This window comes from Gopherus flavomarginatus, chromosome 2 (assembly GCF_025201925.1).
Source record: "Gopherus flavomarginatus isolate rGopFla2 chromosome 2, rGopFla2.mat.asm, whole genome shotgun sequence".
Taxonomy (NCBI): Eukaryota; Metazoa; Chordata; order Testudines; family Testudinidae; genus Gopherus; species Gopherus flavomarginatus.
This window is the reverse complement of record NC_066618.1, coordinates 26,976,798-26,994,707: the sequence shown is the minus strand read 5'-3', so window position 1 is coordinate 26,994,707 and position 17,910 is coordinate 26,976,798. Positions and strand designations below refer to the sequence as shown.

Sequence of the window (17,910 nt, the reverse complement as noted above, 5' to 3'; positions counted from 1 at the left end):
TGCATTACTCTTTCCATAGCAAATGTGCATTAAACAAATGGTTTCTGCATGTGTTTCCTCTGCTGTATCATAAAATAAATACATCTTGTGGTTGGAGAAATCCATTTTTACTGTCCTTGGGGGATGTTGCTTATCTACTGTCCTGAAATTAGATCATAGAAAAAAAGGGGAACTGACTGTTGACTTGCTGATATGGCAACAGTATTTCTAACTCCAAACATTCAAAAACCAGCCCCATGAAAAATCATGAGGTTGACGTAAATAGACTTGAATTTCATGATTTCTATCTCTCTCTGCTTCTTTTTGTTTGATTTCTAAGCCTTTAAGGTGCACTTAGATCACGTTTTCAAGCTTTTTTCTGCAGCCATCAGAACTAAAATGTTTTTACTAGTGCCACAATTCAAAATGCTCCTATGATTTGACTTCTCTTTCAGTCCATGTCTAAATATAACCTCTTTGGTATTATCAGCAGGCATAAAGTTTATGCTGCCACAATGAACTGTATAGGCTTTAATCTAATTTTTCATAATACTTTTTCACTTACTGAAAGCTGAGATTTTCATCTAATCACGTGTCTGCTGGAGCTATAAATAAAACATCGCATATTGCGAGACCATGATTAACTTAAAAGAGTTGGTGTCAGGAAGCAGGGCCTGCAGCAGAGCCACTCTCTGGGCAACCTTATGAGCACAGCTGACCTGCAGTAGACTGTCCGCCAGGTTGTAAGAGTCAGCAGATTGGCTCTTAAGCCCAGCAATAGCAATAGTTCAGCGGCTGCTCAAACCATGTATCCATGGCTACACTAGCTCCTGCACATGCTTGTTCCAGTCATGCCCCAGCCCTATTCCTGTCCTGCCTCACGCCAGGTAACATGGTTCTGAAACTTGGCTCTGATTTTCTGACTCTGGTTCTGACCCTGGGCTACAATTCCTGGCTAACAGCTACTGCTCCAACCACTAAGCATGACTGCCCACATCCCAGTCACATGACAGATGTCCGCAGTGACAAAGCTGGGCCATCCTCATGAGAACATTTTAGAAATGGAGGAAACGAAGTGGAATGTGTATCTGATAAAAATTGAAAGCCCTGCTTCTTCCCTGATTCTTGCTGTTGGTGGAAGCACCCTTACATTGGCTCTGTGACACTGAAGGATCATGTAGCATTGGAATAACCATTTGTGGGTTGCTTATATAGGTCCAGATTGCACTGGTAGCATAGCACAAAGTGAACTTGGCCCTAGAAAGGGTGGCAAAAATATTAGGTATCCTAACCACTAAAGAGCAGTATTAGGACCATCAGTGGTCTGTGTTTAGGACTCTAAGCTCTGAGAGTCCTTCTCCCATTTTCCATAGCATTGTTCTTTGAGGAAAGGAGTGGAAGGGCATGGTTTGAGCTAGGGATTTTGCCCTCCAAACCAGCAGATCACCAAGTTCCTGTGCCTTTGCACTAGCTTTTTTCACCCTGCACGCCATTCTAGCCTCCTTGGCACTATGGCTGCGATGAAATAACTCTCTGGCCAGCTGACACTCCTGTATCCCCTCATCCCACCCTGAAGAGGTTCTACATTGCACAGGTAGCAAGTTCCGTGAACACTATTAACTAAGGTGAGGAAGCCTTATGGGATTGTTAAAGGGGACAGCATACAGACAATGCCCATTTCCTCACACCCCACCCCACCGCTCCTTCCCCTACCAGAGACACAGTGCCCATTGAGGGCCATAGAAGGGTTCATCTGCGAAGGAAAGATGCTACAGAGATGATCTATACGCAGCTCCCAAGCAAAGGTATAAAGGGCTTTCCTCTCACTCATCCAAGGAAGCTGAGGGGAAGATTGATGCTATACTAGTAAAATCACACTATATTGTTCATTAACTTTAATACAAAAGAAGCAGGTAGAAAAACATTATCTCAATAACCCAAACTGGTTTGCATATGTCAATTCTATACATCCCTTGGTAAGCCTCAATATCCTTACTCAGTAGTTCTTGTGTGACTTGTACTAAGAGCAGCTATTGGGGAGGATGGTTTAAAACTTTTGTCCCTGGTTCAAGGATACTCTTCAATGTGCGTTGCTTCTAAACTCTGAATTAACATAAAGTTATTCACATAATAAAAAGATCTGATCATTGCTTGGTGGATGATTAGTTCAACTTCTAAGATCATTTACACATTCCTGAATCACCAAGATAAATTCTTAACCTACAAATTTTTAATAGTGCCACAATTCAAAATGCTCCTATTATTTGACTTCTCTTTCAGTGCATGTCTAAATATAACCTCTTTGGTATTATCAACAGGCATAAAGTTTATGCTGCCTCAATGAACTGTACAGACTTTAATGTAATTTTTCATAATACTTCCTCAAATCCAGTACAGAATTAGCCTGTCTTTTCACTTACTAGGTCAGTGTTTGCATATAGGACAGTGGGGACAGAACCATTTTTAAAATAGTTTTTCCTCATTATCTCATATTGAAGCTATTGAGGATTGCATCAGGGAATATGATCTGTTTTAAATGCAACTGGCTGGACTGCCGTGGGAATTAGGTGCATTTTCCAGGTAATGTAATTAAACTTTTTAAAAGAACTTTTATTTTGTGTTTCAAGGGTTACATCAGGACCTTGTGTTGTATATTCTTTTTCAAACATTTAAAATGTGAAGGCGGATGTTTGACAGATCTCAGAGATTTAGGGACCATAAATAATTGGCTTGGCAGGCTAAATGCAAATGTAATTAGATACTATCATTATTTCAATGGTGCGATGAGGGAGGTGTCTCTGATTCCATTGTCATAAATATGTATTTGGAAAAAAGCCCTCCATTTCAATAATAATAGTAATTATATGGTATATCATGTTTCATAATCAAAGTTCTTTAAATATATCTATTTCACACAACTGCTTTCAACTTCACTCTATACCTGTGGAAACTGAGGCATGGTGGTTACGTGATTTGGCTAAAGTCACAGACTAAATCTGTCATAGCTGGGACTGGAACTCAAGACTTCTTAATGTTCAGACAACTAGGCAACACTTTCAAGGTTTGATGTAATAGACTTGCTAGGTTTTGATATAAATATGTATTTAAATACGAAATAGGCTGTGCAATAAAAATTGCTACATATGGCTTACATCCCCTTTCAATTAACATTTAAACTTTGCTTCTAATAGCCCAATAAGTTGACATTCAGACAAGGTTTAATGCTATACAGTTTGCTTGTTTATAATGCTCTATGTGTTGCCATGGAAACAGCCATACTATGTACCTATGGCAACAGTCACAGAGCTGTAAATAGTGATACCAAAAAACGGAAGTTAGTAAGCCTAAATCAAAAATTCTAAGAAAAAAAGATGTCTAACTATTTCCTGTGAACAGAAAGTATTTTAAGTCACTAGTTTATTTCATGAATCCTGGTTTCAACCTCAAGTTTACTGGACCCAAGCCTACAAAGGCTTATTAACGTTAGAAATCCTTATATTGTCTTTTATTCACATTTATTGTCTATTTATTCACAAGCGTGGTCCCACCGATTTCATTGAGGCTGCTCGTGTGGATCAAGCTTTTCAGGATCAGGCTCATTATTTCTTTTGGTATAATGCTTCTTATTCAAAAGTCCACACGCATGGCTCCAGAATTCAAGATCTTTCTTCTTTGCTACATTTGCACACAGTGTATGATTAAACTGTCAAGCTTGTTACCACAGGAAGTTGAGTCTAAGACTTTAACAAGATTCAAACAGAGATTGGATATTTTAGTATATATTAAGAATATCCAGAGTTATGATAATTAATTACCAGAAAACCTGTGGAAGGGAGGTTAAATCTTGTGTTTCAGGTTGAAAACCAATCTCTCACAGAGATCAGGATGAGATCTAATGGAGTGGTCAGATTATGTCCATATCCGTGATAATGCCCATATTGTAGGGTTCTTACACCTTCCTCTGAATCATCTGGTGCTGCGCAGTCTGATCAACAGGATACTGGACTAGATGGACTGCAGATCTAATCCAGTAAGGCAATTCCTAAACTGCCATGTTTAGGCCAGGCCTTGAGCCCCTGCTCCTCCTGTATTCTTTTCACTGTCAGTTTCACAGTTGTGGCACCTGTAGTAATGATCCCTGTGATTCTGGAGGCAATTGGCAAGGCTAGAGAAATCCTCTGCAAAAAAGGTGAAGGCCTGGTTCTGATTACACACCTGTGTAAATCGGGAGCAACTTCAATGAAATCAGTGGCTTACATTCTCTGCTGCTATGAACTGATTCCGCTCCATCGACTTCAATGGAGTTTTGCCCACTTACACAAATAGGGACTGTGTGCCTCGGTTGGATTTACATTCATGTAAACTTGGTGTGAGAGCAGAATCAGGCACTGACTGGTTGGGGCATGTATGACATAAATAAATTTTGATTATAAAGCAATTACTAAGAACACTTTAATGTTAATTGCATGATTTTCTTTTTTTTAATTAGGGCACAATTTTACTTAGCTCCAATAATCTGGACTAATTCAGTAGATGTAATGTGATTCTCTGCTCTATTACAATATTATGCAAGTGTAAATCTATTGAATTCAGTGGTGAGTGACAGTAGACAATCAGGTCCAAATGTTAAGATTTCAGAAAACTATTAATACAGTATATCACAAAATCTTACCTCTCAAATAAAGATGATTGAATATTTTCCACCAAAAAATGTTTGAGAAACTACAGCTTCCATGAGGCACCATGGCAGCAGTTCTAGCTCAAAATATTTTGGTTTTCAATTTCTAACCAGAAAGTTTAGCTTTTTCATGGAAAATTTTAACTTTTTTTCTAATAAAAGACCATTTTCTCATTTTTTTCTCTTATGGTTATTTCAGATTGGCTAAGATAGGTGCACTGCACATGATCTGCAAGTAGCTGAAGCACTGTCAACAAAGGGTAACAATATAATACACTACAATCTATACAAGGGAAGGAGGTTGACTAGTGAAGTACTGCAGGGTTCTCTTTTAGTTTGTATTCTAGGTAGTGTCTTTGTTAATACTCTGCAAGAACATGTTAATGAAATCTGAAGATAGTACTAAGTTGGGATATATCACCAACACCATGTAGGGAAAAACAACTTTGGGATGTCAGAAGTTTTGGGTGGGAAAATAACAGAATGAGATTCCACTTGGATAATACAAGTGGGGGAGAATATTCCAAAACACCAGTATAATTAGAAGAGAGATGTCTGGAGAGCAGCAGAGCCAAAAGAAAGAGATTTAGAGATGACAGTGGACAATTAATCATAAATACGTCTGAGATACAATATGACAGTTTTAAAAAGCCAGTGGAGTTCAGGGCTGCACATAGAGAGAAATTATTCCAGGAAGCAAGGCCAAAATCCTGGAAGATATTTAAGGTCCTAATTTCCTTTGAAATCGATGGAAGTTATGAGCCTAAATACCTTTGTGGATCCAGGCCCAAGTACATTGTCTCTCAGCATAGCTCTGGATCCACTGAACCTGGAATATTGTAGCCTGGTGTACAACGGGTTTGACTGCACAAGTGACGCTACACTTTTGTAGCCACACTGGTTAAAAAGGCTTCAGTCTGGACTGGCCAGTGTACTTTTCTGGACACTACAATAAAGAATAATATGGAGAGAGTACAGAGAAGAGCAACCAAAGCAATTGGAGGGCAGGAAGGACTGACTTACAAAGAAAGGCAAACAGAGATAAATCTGTATAGCTTTGCTCACCAACAACTTAGGTGAAGGTGGGTGACAGGACAGGAATCTACAAATACCTGAAGGATGTTGACATCAAAGAGAAAAGGGAATTATTGAAGCTGCTACAAAGGGGATATAATTAGGAGCAATAGGAGGAATCATGGAATAGAGAAATTTAATTTGAATGTCAGCAATAACTATTAGTCTCCCAAGAGATGCACTATTGCACTGTAGTGGAAGCCCCAAAGCTTCAGACATGTACTGGCTAAACTCTAGAAAATGAACTATAGCGAAATTCTACCTTGACAGGAGAATGGTTTTAATGACTCAGAGCTCCTCTTTCTCTAGTTCCCTCAAATCACTCTGTTTCATAAGTGATAAGTGGGGTTAGGTGTGCAAAATCTGCTCTTTAAATGTCTCTATACTCCAAAAGGAAAGAACTAGAGGGCATAACAATTTCTTTCTGACTTGTAAAAAAGTTTAATTTCCAGTGTCTGTTTTGGTTTTTTTTCCCTTTTATTCTTATGATTGCTTAGTTTTCTTGACACTTAAGAAGCTCAATCTGTTCAGTGTATTAAAAAGAAGATCAAGAGGTGACTTCATTATGGCATAAGTACTTTCATGCAGAGAAAATAGCAGGTATTAAAGGGCTCTTAAATCTAACAGAGAAAGGCATATTAAGCACCAAAGACTAGAAGATAAAGCCAGACAAATTAAAGTTAGAAATAAGATACACTTTTTAATGGTTAAGGTGATTAATCATTTGAACAGACTACCAACTATTCCATCTCCTGATGTCTTGACATCAAGACTGGACAACTTTTGGAAGACATGCTTTAGTCCAGGGATGGGCAACCTTTGGCACACAGCCCATCAGGGAAATCCACTGGCGAGCTGGGATGGTTTGTTTACCTGCAGCATCCGCAGGTTTGGCTGATCACAGCTCCCACTGGCCATGGTTCATCATTCCAGGCCAATGGGGGCTGCGGGAAGCTGTGGATGGCCAGCACATCCCTCAGCCCACACCACTTCCCTCAGCCTCCATTGGCCTGGAATGGCGAACCACAGCCAGTGGAAGCTGTAATCGGCCAAACCTGCGGATGTTCAGGTAAACAAACTGTCCTGGCACTCCAGTGGATTTCCCTGATAGGCCACGTGCCAAAGGTTGCTGATCCCTGCTTAAGTCAAACACAATTTATTAGGCTCAATATAGGAGTAACTGGCTTGAATTCCATGGCCTGTGTTAAACAGGAAATCAGACTCGAGGATCTAATGGTCCTTTCTGGTCTTAGAATCTATGAATCAGAATCATGTGTCCTATAAAACTATCAAGAGTATAAAATTATTTGAATTAAAATGACACACTCAATCCTTTTTCTCTCTAATGCAGATGAATATTCAGAATAGAGGTCCCCAACTTTGCTCTTCCTAATCTGTTATGTAGGTTTGTATGTATGTAAACAACCTATTTGATACATTTGATGTCTTTTTATTGATAAAGTGTAATATAAGAGATCTAAAAAACTAAGGAGTCTGATTTGTGTTTGTATTTCAGGGGAACTATTGAATTCTGACTTGTTGTGTAAAGCCTAACCCATAGTGGCAAACAGCATGCAAACACATAAACCAGTATAAGCTTCGGAAGTGACAGATTCAGCCTTCCTGGGATGGAGTGGGGGGAGGTTTGCAACTTGCATGGAAATTGTTGGGAGGAGCACAAGTTGCAGGAGGAAAGAGTTTGGAGGAAGCAACAGTAAATCAATCTGGGTGCATATGGCTAAAATGCTATCTGCTGTTGCAGCACCTCTGTAAATAACAATAGAGAGCCAATTTAGTTTTAGAAATGTGGAGTCCTCTGATGTGACTACCCAGCACAGGGTACATGAAAGAGGGAGCTAGATAAGTTGGTTGCTGTGCCATCCTTTGACACTAGACTTGTAGATCCAGATCCTGGCCCCTGATATAGCCCATGAGCCTCCAGTGTTGTAAAAGGGCTATAAGGTGCTAAAGACGGTTACTCACCTTTGTAACTGTTGTTCTTCGAGATGTGTTGCTCACATCCATTCCAGTTAGGTGTGCGCGCCGCGCGTGCACGCTCGTCGGAAACTTTTTACCCTAGCAACTCCAGTGGGCCGGCAGGTCGCCCCCTAGAGTGGCGCCGCCATGGCGCTCGATATATACCCCTGCCGGCCCACCCGCTCCTCAGTTCCTTCTTGCCGGCTACTCCGACAGTGGGGAAGGAGGGCGGGTGTGGAATGGATGTGAGCAACACATCTCGAAGAACAACAGTTACAAAGGTGAGTAACCGTCTTTTCTTCTTCGAGTGATTGCTCACATCCATTCCAGTTAGGTGAATCCCAAGCCATACCTAGGCGGTGGGGTCGGAGTGAGAAGTCGCGGCATGGAGCACTGCAGATCCGAAGGCCACGTCCTCTCTTGACTGCTGGACCAGGGCGTAGTGGGAAGCAAAGGTGTGGACCGATGACCAGGTCGCTGCCCAACAGATTTCCTGGATGGGCACACGGGCGAGGAAAGCCAGCGACGACGCCTGCGCCCTGGTAGAATGCGCAGTCACATGGCCCGTAGGGACGTGGGCCAAGTCATAGCAGGTCCTGATACAGGACGTTACCCACGAGGATAACCTCTGCGAAGAAATGGGAAGCCCCTTCATGCGGTCAGCTACTGCCACGAAAAGCTGGGGGGATTTGCGGAACGGTTTGGTCCTCTCCACATAAAACGCGAGAGCCCTACGGACATCAAGCGAGTGGAGCTGTTGCTCCCTGCCTGAAGAGTGAGGTTTCGGGAAAAAAACCGGGAGGAATATCTCTTGGTTGACGTGGAAGGCTGAGACCACCTTGGGGAGAAAGGCAGGGTGTGGCCTCAGCTGCACCTTATCTTTATGGAAGACTGTATACGGGGGGTCTACCGTGAGAGCCCGGAGTTCCGACACCCGTCTAGCTGAGGTGATAGCTACTAGAAAGGCAGTCTTCCAAGAGAGATAGAGTAGGGAGCAAGTAGCTAATGGCTCGAAGGGGGGCCCCATGAGCCGAGACAACACCAGGTTAAGATCCCAGGTTGGGGCAGGGAGTCGGACGTTAGGGTACAAACGTTCCAGCCCTTTCAGGAATCTAGTCACCGTCGGGTGAGGAAAAACGGAGCGGCCATCCCCATCCGGGTGAAAGGTGGAGATAGCCGCCAGGTGGACCCGCAAGGACGATATCGCCAGGCCCTGTTGTTTGAGGGACCAAATATAGTCTAAAATATTGGCCACCGAAACTTCCATCGGGCGGAGACCTTTCTCCACGCACCAACAGGAGAAACGCTTCCACTTGGCCGAGTATGTCGCTCTAGTGGAAGGCTTCCTGCTGCCCAAGAGTACCTCCCGTACCGGAGTGGAGCAGCGCAGTTCAGAACTGGTCAGCCACGCAGGAGCCACGCCGCTAGGTTCAGCGACTGCAGGTCCGGGTGACAGAGAGTCCCGTGTTCCTGGGTGATCAGGTCCGGGTGAAGGGGCAAGGGAACTGGGTCGGCTATGGCCAGGTCCAGCAACATGGGGTACCAATGCTGCCTGGGCCACGCCGGGGCTACCATGATCACCCGGGCCCTGTCCCTGCGCACCTTCAGAAGGACCCTGTGGACCAGCGGGAACGGGGGAAACGCGTAGAACAAGTGGGTCGTCCACGGAATAAGGAAGGCATCCGCTATAGACCCGGGTTCCCTGCCCTGAAAAGAGCAGAACGCCTGGCATTTTCTGTTCCCCCCGGACGCGAAGAGGTCCACACGGGGACAACCCCACCTCTGGAAGATCGAGAGGGCGACGTCCGGGCGAAGGGACCACTCGTGTGAGAGGAAGGATCTGCTCAGGCGGTCCGCCAGCGTGTTCCGTACTCCGGGGAGAAAGGAAGCCGTGAGGTGAATGGAGTGGGCTACACAAAAGTCCCAGAGTTGCATCGCCTCGTGACATAGGGGAGAGGATCTGGTGCCGCCCTGCTTGTTGATATAGTACATGGTCGTCGTGTTGTCGGTAAACACCGCGACACAACGACCCCGAAGCTGGTGACAGAACGTTTCACAAGCAAGGCGGACCGCTCTCAACTCCCACATGTTGATGTGCAGCTTCACCTCCTTCAGGGACCACAGGCCCTGTGTTCTCAGGGATCCCAGGTGGGCCCCCCAGCCAAGATCTGAGGCATCCGTCGTTAGGGACACCGAGGGCTGGGGTGGGTGGAATGGGAGCCCCGCACACACTACGGACTGGTCTAGCCATCAGCTGAGAGAATCCAACACCCCCTGGGGAATTGTGATCAGCATGTCTAGTGGTTGCCTTGCCGGCCGGTAATGTGCGATGAGCCACGACTGGAGGGGCCTCATGCGGAGCCGAGCGTAACCGGTCACAAATGTGCATGCTGCCATGTGGCCTAACAGGGTTAGACATGTCCGTATTGATGTTAAGGGGGCTGCCCGCAATCGCTGAACGATCGCCGACAACGCCTGGAACCTTGGCAACGGCAGAAGGGCCCTGGCCACTGTGGAGTCCAGGATGGCCCCGATGAACTCCACCCTCTGCGTGGGGAGCAGGGTGGACTTGTCTACGTTGATCATGAGGCCCAAGGTAGCAAACAGGCCGGTGATCCTGCGGACGTGGCTGCAAACCTGTAGCTCCGACGTGCCCCGAATTAACCTATCGTCTAGGTAAGGGAACACGTGGATACGACTGAGCCGAAGATGTGCCACAACGACGGCCATGCATTTTGTGAATACCCTCGGAGCCGTAGAAAGGCCAGATGGGAGGACTGCAAATTGGTAGTGAAGGCGGCCCACCACGAATCGAAGGAAACGTCTGTGGTGTGGCCAAATGGTAATGTGAAAATAAGCGTCCTGCATGTCGAGGGCGGCATACCAGTCTCCCGGATCCAGGGATGGGATAATGGTCCCCAGGGATACCATGCGGAACTTCAACTTCACTAGGTACTTGTTGAGCTCTCGCAGGTCGAGGATAGGCCTGAGGCCTCCCTTGGCCTTGGGGATCAGAAAGTAGCAGGAATAAAACCCCTTGCCTTTCTCGTTTTCCGGAACCGCCTCTATAGCTCCTTTGTTGAGGAGCGTCTGTACCTCCTGCCGAAGGAATTGCTCGTGAGAGGGGTCCCTGAAGAGGGACGAGGAAGGGGGGGCGGGAGGGAGGAAATGATATAAACTGCAGGCGGTATCCCGTCTGCACCATGCGTAAGACCCAGCGGTCCGATGTTATTTGGGTCCATGCCGGGAGGAAAAACGAAAGGCGGTTGGAAAACGGGGGGGAAGGATCCGTGGGGAAACTGTTATTGCGCCCTCGGGTGCACCTTCAAAACGAAGGCTTGGGCCCAGGCAGGGGCTTGGAGGAGCTTTGATTTTGCCCCCCTTGGTTCCCCGAATGTCTACGCCTTCCATTCCTGCCGCGGCGCCTATTAAGGTCCTGCCGCTGGCGGAACTGGGGGTATGGCCTACGCTGCTGTTGCTGCTGTGGCCGGAAGGGTCTGCGCTGCGTTCCTGGCGTGTGCATCCCGAGGGAGCGCATAATGACCCGATTGTCTTTAAGACTTTTCAGTCTGGGGTCTGTCTTTTCTGAAAACAGGCCCTGGCCTTCGAACGGGAGGTCCTGGATGGTGTATTGGAGCTCCGGTGGAAGGCCAGAAACCTGAAGCCAGGAGATGCGGCGCATCGTTACCCCCGAGGCGAGGGTGCGGGCAGCCGAGTCTGCAGCGTCCAAAGAGGCCTGTAACGAGGTTCGTGCAACCTTCTTGCCCTCGTCAAGAATGGCCGCAAATTCTTGACGGGCCTCTTGTGGCAGCAGCTCTTTAAACTTGTCCGCTGCCACCCATGAGTTAAAAGCATATCTGCTAAGAAGGGCTTGCTGATTTGAAACCCTGAGCTGAAGGGCCCCAGCCGAATAGACCTTGCGGCCGAGGAGGTCCATACGCCTGGCCTCCTTGGATTTGGGGGCTGGGGCTTCCTGTCCGTGGCGCTCCCTCTCGTTCACCAACTGCACCACGAGGGAGCACGGTGTCGGGTGAACGTGGAGGTACTCGTAGCCCTTGGAGGGGGCCATGTACTTCCTCTCGACGCCCCTCGCCGTAGGGGGGATGGAGGCCGGTGACTGCCAGATTGTATTGGCGTTGGCCTGGATCTTCCTAATGAAGGGTAGGGCGACCCTGGTGGGAGCATCGGATGAGAGGATGCTGACGACAGGGTCCTCGATCTCAGAGACCTCCTCGGCTTGCAAGCTCAGATTCTGTGCTACTCGCCTAAGGAGGTCTTGGTGTGCCCTGAGATCTAGCGGAGGAGGGCTACTGGAGGAAGTGCCAGCCACCGCTTCGTCGGGAGAGGAGGATGAGGAGACCCCTGGCAAGAAAGTGTCCAGTGGGGGGTCCCCCTCAGCCCTCGCCTCTGTCTCAGGAGCAAGACCAGGGTCTTGCTGCTTCGATCCTTCCTCTCCATCAGGGGAGGGAGGGGGGCGAGACAACGAAGCCTCTGGCACCCTGTGCTCCGCCGTTGCAGGCCTAGCAGGAAGCTGTTGGGGGCCCTGGGCTTGATGGTACGCCCAGGGTGTCCAAAACCCCCACTGCTGCGGACCCTGGTCCTGTTGCGGAGGGTCCTGGAATAATGCCGCCTGTCTGTCGGTGCCCAGCGCATATACGCTGTCCGCATGAGATGACACCGACGGCTGTCTGGAAGGCCATGGCGGGGCCGACCGCGGCTGATAAGAGTCTGCGCGGTTCGGCACCGAAGATGTTCTCGGTGCCGGGGATCGGTACCAGGAGTCATACCGGCGCCGGGATCGGGACCGGGTTCTGTCTCGGTGCCGGGATCTGGACCGGTACCGGCCGCTGCTTCGGTGCCGGGATCGGGACCGGGACCTGCCACCGACGTGGTGCCGGGAGGTCGACCGGGATCAGGACCTGCCACCAGCTCGGTGCCGGGAGGTCGACAGGTGCGGTGAATGACGGCGAGACTGGCTCCTAGAGTCACGGTGCCGGTATCGACGGCTGGAGTCAGACCGTGACCGTCTGGAGGTCGATCGGCGCCGCGAGTGCGACCGGTACCGCCGAGGGGAGCGGTGCAGGGACTGCGAGCGGCGGCGGGATCTCGAGCGACCGTGGAGTCGGGACCTCGAACGCGAGCGTGAGTCCCGAGACAGTGCCGTCATCATGGGCTTGCCCCTAGATGCTACCCGCACCGGAGGTACCGGGGGGTGGCGGCTGAGTTGACTCAGTCAGGGCGATAAGGTCCCGTGCCGAGGCGAAGGTCTCCGGAGTGGATGGGACCAACAGCTCAACCCCAGATCTTATGGGGGAGCTTGGCGGTACCGGACTCGACGGACCCACCGGGCCCGGAGTCGACGGTGCCGGTAGCGCCGCGGCCGATGTCGATGCCGGGCGCTCCATTCGAGTCTGCCTGGCTGGAGTAGCAGACGTTGATGGTCTCGTTTCTGCACCCAGTGCCAGGGAAGGTCGGTGCCGGGGAGTCTTTCCGGTGCCGGTGCGATCCGGTGCCGGCGTCGAGATCACGGCCTGCGAAGCTGCTGGGTCAAGTGCCGCTTCCATTAGGAGAGTCCTGAGTCTCTGGTCTCTCTCCTTCTTTGTTCTGGGCTTAAAAGCCTTGCAAATGCGGCACTTGTCTGACCTGTGCGATTCCCCCAGGCACTTTAGACACACGTCGTGAGGGTCGCTGGTTGGCATAGGCTTTTTACAGGCCGCACATTGCTTAAAGCCCGGCGAACCAGGCATGAGCCCGGTGCCGGGTGCCGGGAAGGGCTACAGCCCAGATCGGCGAACAACTATATACAAATACTATTTACACTACAACTAATTAACTAACTATACTTAACCACTAACTAACAACTGTAGTAACAACGGTAGTAACAAGGAGAGCTAGGGACGTGGAGGACAGCAATGCCGCGCTCCACAGTTCCAACGACCGACACGGTGGTAAGAAGGAACTGAGGAGCGGGTGGGCCGGCAGGGGTATATATCGAGCGCCATGGTGGCGCCACTCTAGGGGGCAACCTGCCGGCCCACTGGAGTTGCTAGGGTAAAAAGTTTCCGACGAGCGCGCACACCTAACTGGAATGGATGTGAGCAATCACTCGAAGAAGAACCTAGGGTTTCTCCCAGGGCTAATCAATGGCTACATTCAGCCTTCACAAAAATTGTTCATATGGGATGAAATCCTGGCCCCCATTGAAGTCAATGGGGGCCAGGATTTCATCCTGTGATATTTGCACTCCATTCGGAAACATCTTTGTTTTAAATATTTCTCCTTGGCAGGTATTGCATGTGGTCATGATTTAGGAATGTTTGCTCTACTATATTTGAAGCCCATTTATCTTTGAAATATTCATATTATGAATTTTTTAAAACTGTGCACTGAACATGGGCAGTAGATTATTTTCCTTAATGATTTAAACAAACAAACAAACAAACAAACAAAAAACCTTATTATTTTAAGAGGAGGAGTCAGACACTCAGCTGGTGTATATCATCATAGTTTCATTGAGTACAATAGAGCAGTGCTGACTTACAACAGCTGAGAATCTGGCTTAGTGTCTGGTTGACTTTTTCTTTCTGAATAACTTACCTGACCAATTGAACCCTCTCTTTTTGTTCTGTTCTTTAAGCCAGTCCTGCTTTCTGTCAATGTATTTATAATCCACAAGTATTTGCTGAATCGTTTGGACAAGTGGTTTTTTTCAGACAGTGGTTTGTTTGCAAACTGTTCACTCCAGCTATTCATAACCTGCAATGTGCAATTTGCCACCAAGGTCACATGGTGTTAAGCTGGCACCCCCCCCCCCCAAGAGAATATTTTGCCCCAAAAATCCAGATTTTTCTTTAAAAATTATTGTTGACATTGGGTTTTTTTTAAAATTCTTCACATGCTTTATAAGATGGCCCAAACCCAGCAAAAAATATTTTATACAACCAATTTTGACAATCTATACATGGTGTTCTTTCTGCTTCATGAATGGATAACTAAAACTTTTGTAACAGGAAAATAAATGACTAGCATATAATACATGTATCTGAATATACCCTTGGACCAAGTCCTGAAAATGGATCTGTATGGCCATTATGCCCATATGAAGGCCTATTGAAGTCATGGGTTATGTATGATTGAGATTACAGGAGAACGTGGATGTGCTTATGAAGAATAGAAACCTCTGAAATATTTTTGTGCACGATTACTTGTTCGCCTGAACATTCATGGAAAAATGGGGTGTGATCTTGGTTACTTGGAACTGAACTGAATGTTAGAGTACATGGCTTTGAATTAGCTGACCAGCTCCGAGAGTGACTGTAAAAGTGAAACTGTCCGGGTCTGAATATGCCTACTCTCATCTAGATTTAAAAGTTAAATGGGACCAGATTTGGATGGATCCTTCCCAGAGTAAATGCAGCTTGCTGAATATCTCTGGTGAGCAGTAGACTATTCCTTAAAGTCCTCAGATAGCACTACTACCAACAGTAAAAGTTCAACAGTTAGGGCTCCTGCTTCAGGATCCCCCATTCAATTTCTTGCTGAAATGGATTTTTCATAAGTAAGTATAATAGTAACTTGGATACCTTGCTGTGGTCTCTGCTGTCCACATCAGGCTTGGCAATGTTTACTTATTCTTATTTGAATGAACTTATTTATTAGATGTTTTTATTATAAAGTCACAATAGAAATACCTAGAGTTACTCAATGGTCAAATATGTAAGACAGCTTCAAATATAAGCCCAGTTTTGGCTCTTGCATAGGGCTTTTTTGAATCAAAGAAAGGAAGAAACAGAAAACAATAAAAATCCTATATTATATTTCTCATATATAGTGCACAGACTATGGGGTTTTTTAAGCTAAAGATAACCCTTTCTTTCCTGCTCTTTAAAACAAAATAAGGGATGAGAGGGACCGGATTGGTGGTAACTGAGCCTGGGCTGGTGACAGGAGGAAGTGTAATGGCAGCTGTGGGTTTGCTGGCTGTGCTGAAGGGAGCTGAATCAGAGTGTGTGTGTGTGCGCGCGCGAGCAAAGAAAGGGATTGTGAAGGAGAAGTTAACCCAAAGGCAGCCCAGACCTGGCACGATCCGGTGACACCCAGACGAGGCCCCAGTGCCAGTCAGCCCTGTAATGCACAATGCGGCGCAGAAGAATCTTGGATGCCAAGGTCAAAGGTGCCATAGACACACCCAACTCACCAAGATATTGCACTGGGGAAAGGAGCCTGGGGTTCTGGGGGGTGGGGACAAGGTTCCCCCTAAAACTTCCATGTGTAAAGGCAGCAAATATTGAAAAAAGGGTTTAACACCCCTCTCTCCCCATGAATAGAAACTCTGACATGGGGAGAGAGAGATGCCACTGCCCTACTCAGCACTAGGCAGTCCCAGAATCGCAAGGTGAAACTGACTAGAATCAGCGTGCAAAACTGACCGCTTTAGCAGCACTCTCCTGGCTCCAGCTTGAGGTCCGTTGGCAGACAGCAGCCTGGCATCTCAGAGGGTGCAACAGAGCAGGGCCCAGCCAGACCAAGCAAAGGGCTGGTTAACAGAGTAAGGAAACAGGGAAGAAAAGAGGACATTCAGGAAGGTAAGTTTATAGTGAACTGGACTCTGGGAATGCAAGAGGAAGGGTGGCCTTGTGGTTAAGTCACTAGTCACATGATGACACAATTGTACAGTGCAAGGCAATGTGATGACATACTCTGAGTCCCACATTATGATGGAAATAAAGTGGAGTTTTCCCTCAAATAACACTAAGAGACAGTTCCTGTTTCGCTGATCTGCCCATAGTGCAGGTTGGAGGTGCAAAGATGGCATAAAGCTCACCTTTGCATTCTCCTGATCCTGGGACTGAACGGGTACAGGTCCAGTCCCTTCATATAAGTTAGTAGTCAGTGTAATTTAGAGCAGCCCATAAGTGGCTCTAAGATTCCTTAGGAGCTGAAATTACTGTTGGAGATGAGTGCAAGTTGGGAATCTCTCAGCCACACACTCTCCGGCAGCAGAGATGGGGACGGGGTATATATGCTGTTTCTTGTACGACCTACTGGGTAATAACACAAGAAGGCTCCAGTCTTGTAGAACTAAACTGAATTTTTATTAAGAGAACTATTTAAAGAGGTGCTACAATTGCAGCTAGCAATCAGGCTATGTGCTGACTTCCTAGTGCTTCCTCCAAGATTCATGCAGGTTGATGCATATTCTCTCTGTGTATCCAGGGATTTATATAGTCCTCAACACCAGAATATCTGAATTATATAGAAGCCTTTACTGGGAACCAACTGTATTGCTTTATGTTTAAGCTTCAGTTCTCTATAGCATTAGATGCCATATATAGCATCCTGTATTAGTGGATTTTAGATGGCAGGGTCTCTGTGGATTTGATTCCCTGCCACATTGCACTTTACTCCACTTCAAAATGGGTATAAACTGCTACCTGCAGTGTGAATGGGTGGGGAATTCCGATTTGGTTGGATTGTACACCCACTATGGAGAGGTACAAGTGACTGCAAGAGGTGCAAAAGTGTGGGGAATTGGATTACCTGCCTTACAGCTACATTAAAATAATTGTGTTAATTATTGTATGCTAAATTCAGCTAGGATTATGATTATACTCAGTTATATTACGTACATGAATAATGAAAAACATTGCTTTCCTCCTACTGTATTTAGTAGGATTTGTAGTATACAGCTACATGCAAACTCCTTTCTCTCCTATGTTAAGGCAACATTAAGAATTATTTTCAAATCACAAAAAGCAAGGCAATTCAGACACTGTAAAATGCTCCTAGCAATCAGCAGTTTCTCTTGGAAGGTTATGGGACTATTCCATTTACATAAAATAAAATACCAGATTTACTCCTGTTTCTCTCAGACTCCATTCAGGGGACAATGCAAGAATTCTATTTGGTCTTGGAACAGTTTTAATTGATTGCAAGTTGGCACAATGCATCATACACAGAAGTGTGTATTGTTAGTTTTCATCCTTACATGAAGTGTCAATGTGAGAACAAGAAAAGAGATTTAAATAAAATGTTCTTCACTTGAGAAATGCAAGGGGCCAGGGGGAATAACAAAATCATGACAACTAGGGAAGCTAAAAAGTTGAGCTTTCAGTGTGAAACCTAATTTCCAGTTAAAGAAAAAAAGAGAAACTCTAGTGTTAACAAGGCCAAAGGAAGGATTCACTCTTGTAACTATACTG

At 46.6% G+C, this 17,910-nt stretch overlaps 1 long non-coding RNA gene across 1 annotated transcript in view; it reads right to left on the bottom strand.

Moving 5' to 3' along the window:
• Positions 1–17,910, bottom strand: part of LOC127045775 (uncharacterized) — a 139,658-nt gene that overhangs the window by 63,573 nt on the left and 58,175 nt on the right. Inside the window, exons 4-5 of the long non-coding RNA XR_007772814.1 lie at positions 17,334–17,420; positions 16,138–16,244 (exon numbers count right to left, since the gene is read on the bottom strand). This is a non-coding gene — a long non-coding RNA (uncharacterized LOC127045775). The remainder of the gene's footprint in view (positions 1–16,137; positions 16,245–17,333; positions 17,421–17,910) is intronic.